The following is an 11,201-nucleotide window of genomic DNA, read 5'->3' as shown; positions in this document are numbered from 1 at the left end:
AAATGTTTCAAATCCAATTACTTGAAAGGAGGAAGTTGCTAGTCAGATTGCACTGTAAGATAGAATCTATGTTTTGTTGCCATCCAAAGTTCTTGTTAGATTTTTTTTCATTTATTATTTAAAATCAGTGTCCCTTTCTATAGTATTGTCTCCTATTTACAGTTGTGTTCAGAATAATAGCAGTCCGACTTCACTAAACTGATCAATGTTTTTAATATAAATTGTATTTCTACACAGCAGATAATTTACTAGTAGGTATAGTTGAATAATAGACAACCAACAGTCATGACATGCATGCTGCTGATTCTGTGTAATTGAATCATTAATTGAGTTTTGTTCCAAATAATAATATCTTGTTCCAAATAATAATAGCTTCTTCCTTATAATAGCAGTGTGTCGTTCAATTAGTGAGATCATTCAATCTGTGAAAAAACAGGTGTCAATTGCGGCCCTGTTTAAGGAAGGAATCGGAAAAGGTTGTGCATGCTGGTTTCTCTCTGAGAATCGGACATTCCAGACATTGTTCAGAAGAACAGCGTACTTTGATTAAAAAGTTGATTGGAGAGGGGAAACATATAAAGAAGTGCAGAAAATGATAGGCTGCTCAGCTAAAATGATCTCAGATGCTTAACAATTGCAACCTAAATGACATGAAATCTGAAAACTACCATTTGAATGGATAGAAGAATAGTCAAAATGACAAAGACTCAGCCAATGATAAGCTCCAGGAAGATCAAAGAAGGTCTAAAGTTACCTTTGAGTACTGTTACAATTATAAGACGCCTATGTGAAGCCAAGCTATCAGTTAGAAGCCCCACAAACCAAAGAACACATTGAATTCAAGCAACAGTACACTGTGAAGACAGTGAAGCATGGTAGTGTAAGTATCCTAATATGAGTATGTGTCTCATACTATGCTGTTGGGCCTATTTATTGCATACCAGGTATTATGGATTAGTTTCAGTACATAAATATACTGGAAGAAGTCATGTTGCCTTATTCCATAGAGGAAATGCCCTTGAAATGGGTGTTTTAACAAGACAACAACCCCAAACACACCAGTAAAGGAGCAACAACTTGGTTCCAGACCAACAAGATTGACATTGGCCAGCTCAATCCCTGAACCTTAATCCAAAGAAAACTTGGTGACATCCAAAATCTGTTTGTGGGGCAAAAAGGAAGAAAGGATTTTGAAGCTTTATTCACTATTTTGAGCGCACTGCTCCAGCATCTTAGTCATTATGCAGTCATTTAGACATGCTGTGTTATACAATCATGTATATGTAAAACATAATGTCCTGTATATTTGTAGTGTCCCTTTAAACTGTTTTTTTAGCAACGTGTAATATTTATGACAAATTGAAGCATATTCCAGATGATTAGCAAATGTTGTTATGGTCTTAAAAATTTATTTTATTTTTAGCTGTGCTGTTATAGCACCACCCCTAGCCAAGAAATTTCACAATAAATATTGCAGTACCTTTCAGTAAGTAAAATATTCACTGTAACCACACAACCTAATGAATTGAGGCTCTGCTGTTTGCCAATAACAGACACTTCAGTAATTGAGCTAGATAATCTGTTAATGGAAAACTATACCCCAAAATGAATACTTAAGCAACAGTTTATATCAAACTAAGGGGCATATTAAAGAATCTTACCAAACTGGAATTTATATTTAAGTAAATATTGTCCTTTTACATCTCTTGCCTTGAACCACCATTTCATGATGGTCTCTGTCTCAAAGTTGAACTGACCAGAAATACTACAACTCTAACTAAAAGAAAGCAAAAGGCATGTTCCAGACTACACCGACTTACTTTCCGGTCTTGCAGTCAACGGATTTGACGTCACACACCTGGACTTGCGCGCTGTACAGACTGTAAAGCATAGAAACACACAGGTATAAAAATTTCTGCAGATACAGCTCGTTCTGCCTTTATTTACTTTATTTTTACTTATGTACCCCTGAGGAAGACCGATTTTGCAGTCGAAGCGCGTTGGGCAGACACTATGATTTTGTAACCTTTTGGCAAGTAAAAACATTCTTCTTGGATATATAGTGTGCGATCCACTTTCTGTTTTTGTGCATATACTTTTATGGAGACTTAGTTTGGCAGCCTCCTGTTGGATCAGCACCTCAAATCAACACGAGTGTGTCCCTACCAATATTCTATAATTTTAAAAGACATATCTGATGTTTGTTTGCTTTGGGTTACTTAACATTGGTAACCTTTTATAACTGCCCTCAATGTTCTACAAGCCTCTCACCACACACCTTCTGACACCACATGTCTATACAAGAAAAACAGTAGCAGCTGTTCATACACCGTTAATTATGCTTTTTATTTCCTTCTTACGGAAAAACTCAGGCTTATATTCAAATACTGTTCCTAGTAAGGTTGCACCAAATCCACTATTTGGGTTTTGGCGAAATCCAAACCCATTGGTAAAAAAAAACAACAATTTCTTCATTCATGTGACATAAAAGTCATCCTGAATTTGGTGCATCCCTAGTTCCTATATGCATAGATAAGTATGAGTGGCTAACGTACTGTTGCAGTAAGCAAAATATTCTCCATTGGTTTAATAATGCACTACAGGGTGCTGTGATCTTCAGAGAATTTCTTGGCCTCCATAGAGGTTGTAAGCACAAAATATATTACTCTCACAAACAGAACTCTTTATTTAAAGGACGTTGCATCACTTATAAGAGGAAAAAGTAATGTAAAGTACTGACAGGTGTAAGAAGGGGCTGCTATTCCTCATTGTTTAGATCTGAAGATCAAATAGAACATAGCAATCAGATCCCAAAATTGGTGCAGGTAAGGGATCTCTTATCTGGAAACTTGATATCCAAATTTGAAGGAAATCAAATTTTTTTAATGATTTTTTTTTCTAATCTGCATGAACCCAAATTGAGTTTATTCAATGTTTTTTTTTTTTTAATAAAGTTCAACCCCTCCATACCTTCACATACATTATATACACCCATATCTATACTAACTATAGAATTAAGCATCACAATAGCCTTTGATATTATGTCTTTACAAAAAATCACGCAAGCCACTCTTAAAGGAAAACTATGCCCCCAAAATGAATACTTAAGCAACAGATAGTTTATATCATATTAAGTGGCATATTAAAGAATCTTACCAAACTGGAATATATATTTACATAAATATTGCCCTTTTACATCTCTTGCCTTGAACCACCATTTCGTGACTCTATCTGTGCTGCCTCAGAGATCACCTGACCAGAAATACTACAACACTAACTGTAACAGGAAGAAGTGTGGAAGCAAAAGGCAGAACTATGTCTGTTAATTGGCTCATGTGACCTTACATGTGGTTTGTATGTGTGCACAGTGAATCTTACGATCACAGGGGGCGGCCCTTGTTTTTTAAATTTTCTATTTATAATTACCCAATGGCGCATACTACTAAAAAAGTATATTATTATGATAATGGTTCATTTACATGAAGCAGGGTTTTACACATGAGCTGTTTTACTCAGTATCTTTTAATAGAGACCTACATTGTTTGGGGGGTATAGTTTTCCTTTAAAGGCATTAACGGAATCAGCCATCACAACATCACCCGACAGTGCATTCCACAACCTCACTTTAAAGAACCACCACATTGCTCCAAATGAAAGTTCTTTTCTTCTAGACTGATGGAAATGTATGCTTTCCATGGCAAAGAACAGATTCCTTTTCTGTACATCTGCATTGGCATTACATAACACCTCTTTGAACAGGCCATTGGATGCTTCAATCTTGATACTTAGTGGTTTGTTCCTGTTGGCATGTTGCAACAATACTTCCCATTTCAATGCTTTTATTTTGCTTTTAAAGGACATTCGCTCACCTTATCCATCTACTTCATGTCCCCAGACATATTTTAAATGTTGTGCCAAGCCATTTGTCTGTCTGTCTCAGAATTTAAAAAAACAAACAAACACATGAATGTTTTTGCAAATACTAGGTCATGGGTTCCATTTCTCCTGCCTATTTATACAGGAGATCGTTTCTGTCCTGTGTTGCAGCAATGTCTGACTCAATGTAAATATTGTTTAACATTTGTATGGTAATAAAATTGACTTTTAATACAGAGAATTCTGAATCATTGTTTCAGAACAAATGAAAAATAAAGTTAAAGGGCTACTATAAATCTCTTTTGCCATAATGGCTGTTCAATGTGTGTGTGTGTGAGTTAGAGGATCAACGACTTGAGATATTAAACTATTGACTAAAGTTTGTAGGACTGGGATTTTGTCACACAAATTAATATACAGTTGTGTTCAGAATAATAGCAGTCCAACATCACTAACCTGATGAATCACTGTTTCTGGTAGAAAAAAAAATATAATAAAAAAAAATAATTTACTAGTAGATGTAGTAGAGTAATAGAAACCCTATAGACCCAATGGTCATGACATGCATGCTGCTAAAACTGTGTAACTGAATCATTAATTGAGGCTTGTTCCAAATAATATCAGTGTGTATTTCAATTAGTGAGGTCATTAATTCTGTGAAAAAACAGGTGTCCATTACAGCCCTTATTTAGGGCTCTTACACATGAGCGTTCCGACCTGCGCTCCCCTGCGTTCCGTTTTTTGGCGTTCAGCCGCAGGGGAGCGCAGGAATAGACGCAAGTCATTATTTGAAATGGGGCTGTACTCACTCAGTCGCGTGTAGGCGCCGAACGCAGGTTCAGACGCAACATGCTGCATTTTTCCTGCGTTTGGCGCCTACACGCGCCTGAGTGAGTACAGCCCCATTTCAAATAATGACTTGCGTCTATTCCTGCGCTCCCCTGCGGCTGAACGCCAAAAAACGGAACGCAGGGGAGCGCAGGTCGGAACGCTCATGTGTAAGAGCCCTCAAGGAAGGAAGGTAACAAATGTTGTGCATGCTGGTTATAGTGCATTTCTCTCTGAAAATCTGAGTAAAATGGGACATTCCAGACATTGTTCAGAAGAAGCATACTTTGATTAAAAAGTTGGTTGAAGAGGGGAAAAGTATAAAGAAGTGCAGAAAATGAAGAGCTGCTCAGCTAAAATGATCTCAAATGCTTTAAAATGGCAACCAACCCCTGAAAGACGTGGAAGAAACTGAAAAACTATCGAATCAATAGAAGAATAGTCAAAATGGCAAATGATCAGCTCAGGAAGATCAAAGAAGGTCTAAAGTTACCTGTGAGTACTGTTACAATTAGAAGATGCCTATGTAAAGCCAAGCTATCTGCAAGAGGCCCCCTGCAAAGTCCCATTGTTGAAAAAAAGATGTGCTGAAAAGGTAACAACTTGCCTGAGAACATTGAGGGGCACATTTACTAAGCTTGAGTGAATGATTAGAATGAAAAATACTTCGAATTTTGAAGGTTTTTTTTGGCTACTTCGACCATCGAATTGGCTACTTCGACCCTCGACTTCGAATCAAACTAAAAATCGTTCGACTATTCAACCACTCAATAGTCGAAGTACTGTCTCTTTAAAAAAAACTTCGACTACCTACTTCGCCACCTAAAACCTACCGAGCACCAATGTTAGCCTATGGGGAAGGTCCCCATAAGCTTTCTAAGCTTTTTTTGATCGAAGGAAAATCCTTCGAACGATGGATTAAAATCCTTCGAATCGTTCGATTCGAAGGATTTAATCGTTTTTCCTTCGATCGTTCGATCAAAGCATTTGCGGTAAATCCATCGACTTCGATATTTGAAGTCAAAGGATTTTACTTCGAGGGTCGAATATCGAGGGTTAATGGTAAATGGGCCTCTGACTGTCCTAAAATTTGTAATAAAAGCAAGAGTGTTGTTTTTGGGTCTAGGGGCTACAGTTTGATGGCCCCCAAACACTGAATTCAAGCAACAGTACACTGTGAAACATGGTGGCACAAGTATCATGATATGGGGATGTTTCATTTGGACCTATTTATCACATACCAGGGATCCTGGATCAGTTTCAATACATGAAAATACTTAGTCATGTTGCCTTCTGCAGAAGAGGAAATGCCTTTGAGATGGGTGTTTCAACAAAACAATGATCCAAATCACACCAGTAAATGAGCAACATCTTGGTTACAGATCAACAAGATTGACGTTATGGAGTGGCCAGCCCAATCCCCAGGCCTTGTGGAGTGACATCACAAATGCTGTTTCTGAGGCTATTTTTTGAACAGTCTAATATTCCCTTTTATCCACTTTCTGTAAAGGAAAATCAAATCTGATAAATGTTTCTTCATGTTTTGATTTGGAATAGAATGTAGCGTGTACAGGTATGGGATCCGGAAACCCATTATCCACAAAGTTCCGAATTACGGAAAGGCCGTCTCCCATAGACTCCATTATAATTAACCCTTTAAATGCCACAGAACGTAGAATCTACGTTCTGTAGCAAAGTAACTTGAAATGCCACAGATCGTAGATTCTACGTTCTGCAGCATTTGCAGACTTGGGAACGTAGGAGCGGCTTGTAAAGCCGCTCGCTCCGTTCCTGCTTGTTCCTCAGCCCCTAGGCAACAAGCCTAGGCGGGGAACAAGTGGCCCCTGGGTCGCGATCGCCCAGGGGCCCCAAGGCAGCAGCAGGCACGTGCAGCATATGTGCCCTGCTGCTGCCTGCACTTTCAGAACGGAGGAGTGGCTTTACAAGCCGCTCGCTCCGTTCTTAGTGTCCCTGGCAGCTTCCCCTTCCCCTAGGCAACAAGCCTATGCAGGGAAAATGGGCCCCTGGGTCGCGATCACCCAGGGGCCCCAATGCAGCAGCAGGCACGCAAAATATACGTGCTCTGCTGCTGTCTGCCTGCTGCCTGCATCTTCTGCTGCTGTCTGCCTGCTGCCAGCAGAGCACGTACGAAACTCGTCCCCCAGCCCCTAGGCAACGAGCAGAAGAGGGGAACGAGTGGCCCCTAAGGCGCGCGATCACCCAGGGGTCCCAAGGCAGCAGCAGGCACAATGAAATCTAGGTGCCCTGCTGCTGCCGCCTGTGCTTCCTAGCCCTACAGCACCGCCCACTCACCAGATCCAGCAATGAAGACGATTCCAGCTCTTCATGCAGCCCTCCTGGACGACCTACAGCCTGCCACCCCAGGTTAGTGCCCCCCCACACACACACACACCTATTGTACTAATACACTTACATTCCCACTTATATTCACACTTACACACACATACATTCAATTTTGGGGGATCAGGGGGGGTCACATATATTCACAGCCCTTACACATGCTTGCACACACTTGCACATGCAAACAACACGCATACAACACACAATTTGCCTGTTGTACACACACATACGCTATTTTGTGTGTTTTTATTTTCTTTTATCGCATCGTCTGTATTTTTGCCTGTAAAAACTGTTTTATTGCCATTGCGAATAGCGTATTTGCTAATTGCACTGCGCAATACCTTTTGTATGTTATTTCGGTGATTATATTGCAATTTCAGTGATATTTGTACATTTTTAGCCATTTTATTGCATGTTTAGCCATTTTATTTCATTTTCAGCTTTGCGTAGGTGTTGTTCGCTTATTTCTATCTGTAAAACCTATTTAGCTATGCTAAAATAATCAAACTTTGATTCTGACCGTTAATTACATTAGGCTAAAAAAAAAAGCCATTGATTTTTGTGGTTTTGTTGGATTTTACTGATTTTATACCATTTGGCTCAGTTCTATGTTACTTCGTTTTGCCCATGGAAATTTTGTCTGCTATAGATTCATTTGGGGGTCTCTGTGCGCCACATAGTTTGGTATATCTATACATATTGGGCATCAAAGTGTTCAGTAGACCCCTGGCGTTCATATTTAGGATGTTTTATGCTGATACGTTACGAAATGTGGGGCATATAATGGGGTAAAATTCAAGCTTTCTGACGATTTTCAGAAATTTGATAAAAACCGTTATGTTCAGCATTGCTTTGCAGTTTGGCAGTTTGCAGTAGAAACACATATTTACCCATATTGGATTCGTCAGAATGTGTACTTTCTAAAAATATATGGTTTTCTGGGGTCTCTGTACTGTTAGGGGGGTCTAATGTCGCATAATACACTCACCAGGTGCTTATATTGCAGCAGCCAGCGCGTCAGCTGTGAAAATGTATATACACTATTGTCATTTGGTGGTCTCTGTGCGCCACATAGTTTGGTATATCTATGCATATTGGGCATCAAAGTGTTCAGTAGACCCCTGGCGTTCATATTTAGGTTGTTTTATGCTGATAAGTTACGAAATGTGGGGCATACAATGAGGTAAAATTCAAGCTTTGTGACGATTTTCAGAAATTTGATAAAAACCGTTATGTTCAGCATTGCTTTGCAGTTTGGCAGTTTGCAGTAGAAACACTTATTTACCCATATTGGATTCGTCAGAATGTATACTTTCTGAAAATATATGGTTTTCTGGGGTCTCTGTACTGTTAGGGGGGTCTAATGTCGCATAATACACACACCAGGTGCTTATATTGCAGCAGCCAGCACGTCAGCCGTGAAAATGTATATACACTATTGTCATTTCGGGGTCTCTGTGCGCCACATAGTTTGGTATATCTATGCATATTGGGCATAAACGTGTTTAGTAGACCCCGGGCGTTCATATTTAGGATGTTTTATGCTGATAAGTTACGAAATGTGGGGCATATAATGGGGTAAAATTCAAGCTTTGTGACGATTTTCAGAAATTTGATAAAAAACGTTATGTTCAGCATTGCTTTGCAGTTTGGCAGTTTGTAGTAGAAACACTTATTTACCCATATTGGATTCGTCAGAATGTGTACTTTCTGAAAATATATGGTTTTCTGGGGTCTCTGTACTGTTAGGTAGTCTAATGTCGCATAATACACACACCGGGTAGTTATGTTGCAGCAGCCAGCGCGTCAGCCGTGAAAATGTCTATACATATTGTCATTTGGGGGTCTCTGTGCGCCACATAGTTTGGTATATCTATGCACATTGGGCATCAAACTATTTAGTAGATCCCTATGTTTATATTTAGGATGCTTTATGCTCCTAATGATACATGGACAATATGATGCTGGAAAGTTGAAGCTTTGAGGCAATTTTCAGATATTTCACCAAAACCCCCAAATTTGGCAAAGCCTTGCAACTCAGTAGTTTGGAGCAGAAAGGCATGGGTACCCATTTTAGATTCTGTAGAATGTGTACTTTCCAAATATGTATGGGTTTGGGGGGTAAACATATATTTCTGTGTTTTTACCCCACAAAAATGCAGTCAATGTGTTGATTTTTCATTAGCTGAAGTTACCCACAGGACAATTTGTATGTGCTAACTTCATTTTGGGGCCTCTAAATGCCATATACTTTGGTAAACCTATGCACAGTGGGCACCAAACTGTTTGGAGGACCCCTGGCAATCACAATTTGGGTGCTTTTTTGTGATACGTAATGATACATGGGCGATATGATGCTGAGAAGTTGAAGCTTTGAGGCAATTTTCAGATATTTCACCAAAACCGACAATTGTGGGAAAGCCTTGCGACTCAGTAGTTTGGAGCAGAAAGGCATGGGTACCCATTTTAGATTCGGTAGAATGTGTACTTTCCAAAAATATATGGGTTTTGGGGGGTAAACATATATTTCTGTGTTTTTACCCCACAAAAATGCAGTCAATGTGTTGATTTTTCATTAGCTGAAGTTACCCACGGGACTGTTTGTATGCGCTAACTTCATTTTGGGGCCTCTAAATGCCAGATACTTTGGTAAACTTATGAACAATGACCACCAAAATGTTCAGAGGAACCCTGGCAATCATATTTAGAGTGCTTTTTCTTAGTACGTAATGATGCATGGGTGATATGGTGCTGGGAAGTTGAAGCTTTGAGGCAATTTTCAGATATTTCACCAAAACCGACAATTTTGGGAAAGCCTTGCGACTCAGTAGTTTGGAGCAGAAAAGCATGGGTACCCATTTTAGATCCTGTAGAATGTGCACTTTCCAAAAATATATGGGTTTGGGGGGTAAACATATATTTCTGTGTTTTTACCCCACAAAAAATGCAGTCAATGTGTTGATTTCTCAGTAGCTGAAGTAAAGTCCTGATCAATTTGGATGTGCTAACTTCATATTGGTGTCTCTAAATGCCAGATACTTTGGTAAACCTATGCAAAATGGGTATCAAACTGTTCAGTGGACCCCTGGCAATCATATTTCAGGTGCTTTTTCTTGGTACCTAATATAGTTTGGGATATGCGGAGCAGCAAAATAAAACCTTTGAAATGATTTTTCAGAATTTTGAATTTTTTTTTGAAAAACCACTATGTTCAGACAAGCTTTTATGTTTAGTAGTTGGGAGTAGAGAGACATAGTTACCCATTTTGTAATCGGCAGAATGTGTACTTTTCAAAAATGTATGGTTTTCTGGGGTAAACCTACGGTTTCAGGATTTTTTGCCTTGGAATCTAAAGCATGCCGTTTTCTGCCTTAGTGCTTTCAAAATTCGGTAATATACTGCCGGGAGTTTTTGAGGTACAGAAGTCCTAAATCTCCCTAAAACTATACATATCTGGTATTGGCACGTTCGAGAGACATAAGGCTTTCCAAATCAGTTGGATTTTCATCCGTAAAATGAAATATTTTTCTGGTATAAATTGATATACGATGAAAAATGGTAATTTTTCATTTTTTTTTGGTATTTAGCACTATAAATTTTTTTGCACAGGTGGAAATAAATGAAAACTCAGGCAGATTTAGAAAGCTCAGTTTCTACCGAAAAAAACAATTTATAGTTTTCCTAGGTAAACTATAGGTTTCCCCTCAGAAAATGCCCCTAAAGTGAGAGAGCACAAAATGTTTCAAAAACGGCTGGCATTTCGCGTAGCCAAAATGTGAAATTCTGCTGGCACTTAAAGGGTTAAATAATCCACATTTTTTAAAATTATTTTCTTTTTCTTTGTAATAATAAAACAGTAGCTTGTACTTGATCCCAACTAAGATATAATTCATCCTTATTGGAAGCAAAACCAGACTATTGGGTTTATTTAATGTTTACATGATTTTCTAGTAGACTTAAGGTATGAAGATCCAAATTATGGAAAGTATGTAGCAGTTCATAAAGTTTAATTCATATTAATTCTCAGCATTTATTTGCTCAATCATTATCCCCTTGCCAATATGCAACTAATAGACTAAGACTGTGCCAAATATAGTTTTATTGTTGCATAGGAATATATAGTCCAAATGGCTCAT

The sequence above is a fragment of the Xenopus laevis genome, chromosome 5S, assembly GCF_017654675.1.
Source record: "Xenopus laevis strain J_2021 chromosome 5S, Xenopus_laevis_v10.1, whole genome shotgun sequence".
Lineage (NCBI taxonomy): Eukaryota > Metazoa > Chordata > Amphibia > Anura > Pipidae > Xenopus > Xenopus laevis.
The sequence above is the reverse complement of the archived record's forward strand: the minus strand, read 5'-3'. Positions refer to the sequence as shown.